Source organism: Chenopodium quinoa, unplaced genomic scaffold (genome assembly GCF_001683475.1).
Source record: "Chenopodium quinoa cultivar QQ74 unplaced genomic scaffold, ASM168347v1, whole genome shotgun sequence".
Classification (NCBI taxonomy): Eukaryota; Viridiplantae; Streptophyta; class Magnoliopsida; order Caryophyllales; family Amaranthaceae; genus Chenopodium; species Chenopodium quinoa.
Genome location: NW_018744750.1, coordinates 1 through 3,221, shown reverse-complemented (window position 1 = coordinate 3,221; position 3,221 = coordinate 1). Strand labels below are relative to the sequence as shown.

The 3,221-nt window shown below is 34.2% G+C and overlaps 1 pseudogene; it reads right to left on the bottom strand.

Annotated features, from left to right (window-relative positions):
- Nucleotides 1–1,614: 1,614 nt before the first annotated feature.
- Nucleotides 1,615–2,808, bottom strand: LOC110703707 (annotated as a pseudogene).
- Nucleotides 2,809–3,221: the final 413 nt, after the last annotated feature.

The following is a 3,221-nucleotide window of genomic DNA, read 5'->3' as shown; positions in this document are numbered from 1 at the left end:
TGGCCCGTTGGACTCTAACGGTTTGTTCTTTGGATTCCCTCACTTTATTTCTTGAGTAATTCTTATAACCCCTAATTTAAGAGGATATTTAAGGTGATTAATCACCACCATATTCACTTGATAAGTAACTCTCATAACCCTCCATTTAAGAGGATGTTTAAGGTGATTATTCACCTCCCTTGATGCTTGGGATTCTTCTTCTATGTTCTTTCATGTTTCTCTATAAATAGAAGAAGCTTTTTTTTTTTTTCTGATTTTTACACTTGAAAAATACATCAAGCACAATAGTCTTAACACATTCTCTATTGGGCATAAGTTACTTACTTAACTCAATCTTCCACCGAAAAGTGACTTTGTGTGGAAGTGGGTGTGTTAACCTTAGGGAACGTGTCGCGGTGCCGGTGAATATAATTGAGCAACTTGGTTGTGCGGGAAATTCGTTTTCAAGTCAGTGATTTGTATCACGACTCACCGATATTGTTCCATTGTTTGTAATATTATCTTTTTTATCTTACTTAAATATTTTATACTATATATTTGTACTAGACTACGACTCTATTTACATCAAATGTAACTAATTTTATCTATATTTGTATTTTATTACATAAATTTTTTTATAAAATCACATTTATAATATACATATAATGATTCAGGGCATTATCTGGGCCAAAAACTAGTTAGAATCTTAAATGTTTAAAGTACTTTAAAGGACCCTCAAACCCTAACTGGTCAATGTTTTCAACATGCAAACCAAGGCACGCTACCCAACTGCCTTTTGACACGCAAATCAAGACATTTATGGTAATTAATTGCCAATGGTAACTTCAAATTGAATCCTTGGAATCAAAACGAACCCCTAAACAGTAATTGAGAAATTTTATCACACAAAAATTCAAAAAAAAAAAAAATCGAGCACACAATTTGGGACATTTATAGTAATTTATTTTGTCCAATTTGACCTCAATTTGGATCTTTTAGATCAAACTGAGCTATTTTCTCAATGCGTATATTGATTTCGAGCACACAAATCAAGGCATTTCTAAATCTTTTTGCCAATTTTGGCCTCAAATTGGATCTTTGAGGGCCAAAATGACTCTCAAAATCTTAAACAAGCAATTCTAATAATGCAAATCGAGATAATTTCAAGAAACGCAAAGTGAGACATTAATTATATGGAAATTAAGATGAATTGGTTAGTTAATGGTTAACGGACAGATTATGCAACTAATCATCTAACAAGAGCGAGTTCATGCTGACATGTCTTTTTATGTATAGATTATTGATTGATTGGTTACTGAGAAGAAAAATTTGAGGAATAGTACCTTTAAATTTTAATTGAAATGAAATGCTAAGCTTTAGAAACACCATTTTTTTTAATCACTTTAAGATAAAGAAGCTCAACATACTAATAATTTTTTTGAAAAAAAAAAGTTAAACACAAACCATGTTGGTCAAACTAACTCGGACCAGTAAATAAACATACAGGACTCCCAATGATCAAGCCATGGTCAAACAAGCTCGAACCCCGTATGTTTCTATCACAATTTTATTCTTGGGTACCTTCCACCAATCCACCTTGTTTATCAAGACCGGGAGGCGGGACCGGAGCATCAATTTCTATGTGACAGTTCCTGCACAACTTGTGCAAAGTAATTGTCATTCTGAACAGCCTGAACCCACCTTGCATTAATTTGAACTCTCTCAAGACTCTGCTTCAAGGTTCTTGCAATTGTAGGCTTCATTCGACTTGAGAAAAATTCCTCGACTTCCTTAGCCTTTTTCAATTGTGGAGAACTGTGGAATTCCAAAGTGAATACTCGTCAGCAAATAACCAAAGCAAAAATATGGCAAATGCTCTGAAGTGTGCAATTCCAAATCAAATAAAAGAGAGAGATAAAGACATACTGGTGACACAATTGCGCTGATAAAGCGGGTGATCAGATAGCCAGAGCCCCATGTTTTTGAAATGTAATCCCAGTTATCCTGTAAGCAGCATTGGTGAAAAAAGAATTGAGCTAACATTTGGTAACAATAATACACACACAAACACATTGTCACCAAAATCAGAATTTGCCTTTTTTTTTTTTAAGCAATGACAATTGTGGATTGCATTATGCATACACGACTAAACTAAATGAAGTCGTTCATACATAGTCACCACTCATAAACTTTAATCAAAACGATCTATCAAAAATTTCACAAATACACTGATGAAGAATAAGATATCCAGTACTGCAGTATGGGAATAAACCACCTGAAGCCATTTCCAAGCAGTTTCATGCCCTTCCTTGCTGACTGAGAGTCCGAAATAGCATCTTGACTTCGAACCTTCACAATATATGTTTTAACAATCAAGATATTGCATCATTTGGAATCAGACATCAAAAGTTTAGGTTTAGCTTACCTCAGGAGACAACAAAAAGTTGAGAACTTCAAGAACGATACTTGGGTCTGGACATGAAGCCAGTGAACCTATGTTTCACCCATACCAAAAAAAAAAAAATTAAAATAAGAAGAGAAGTCAATGAGTGAACTAGGTAGCCTCAGAATTATGCAACGATGTGATACTATTACCTATTATACGTCCCTTCTCCTGGCTCAGATCAGTCTCTTTGTATACTTTTAAAAGAGCTTCATAACCTGATTTATTTGATGCATTGACTTTCTGCATCACAGCAGTATATGTAGCCTACACAATTGATAAAACACAACCATTATGAGATCTTGAGCTTTGAACTAGTACGGCAAGGATTGGCAAAGGACATATATGTGAAAAACATGTTCTAATTTGGCACTAAAGATCTGATTCACCAAATACCTAATATATAGCAGATGAGACACAAGAGCAAAGTGTTCATAATACAAGGACCGGCCACAAATGCAGATGTAAGGTAGAGCTAGGAAGTCCTTTAATAATGTGATTTGATGTAGATATGTCAGTAGTAGAAGGCGCAGAGGAAAATACATGTGTAGTGCTAAAGATATTCCTAATGTAATGCATTTTCCTACCTTAACAAAACATAAAAACAGCCGGAACATCTGTATTAATCTTAAGACAAACTTCATTTATTAAAAAGTTGTATAACGGTGTGTCAAGAAAGAAGAACACTACTCCCTCCAATCCTATTTGTTCAATCGATTTCCCAATCAAGAAGGTTAAATAATTCTTCTCATTTGGAATTTTTCCATATATGGTTATAATATTCCATCAATTTTCCTCA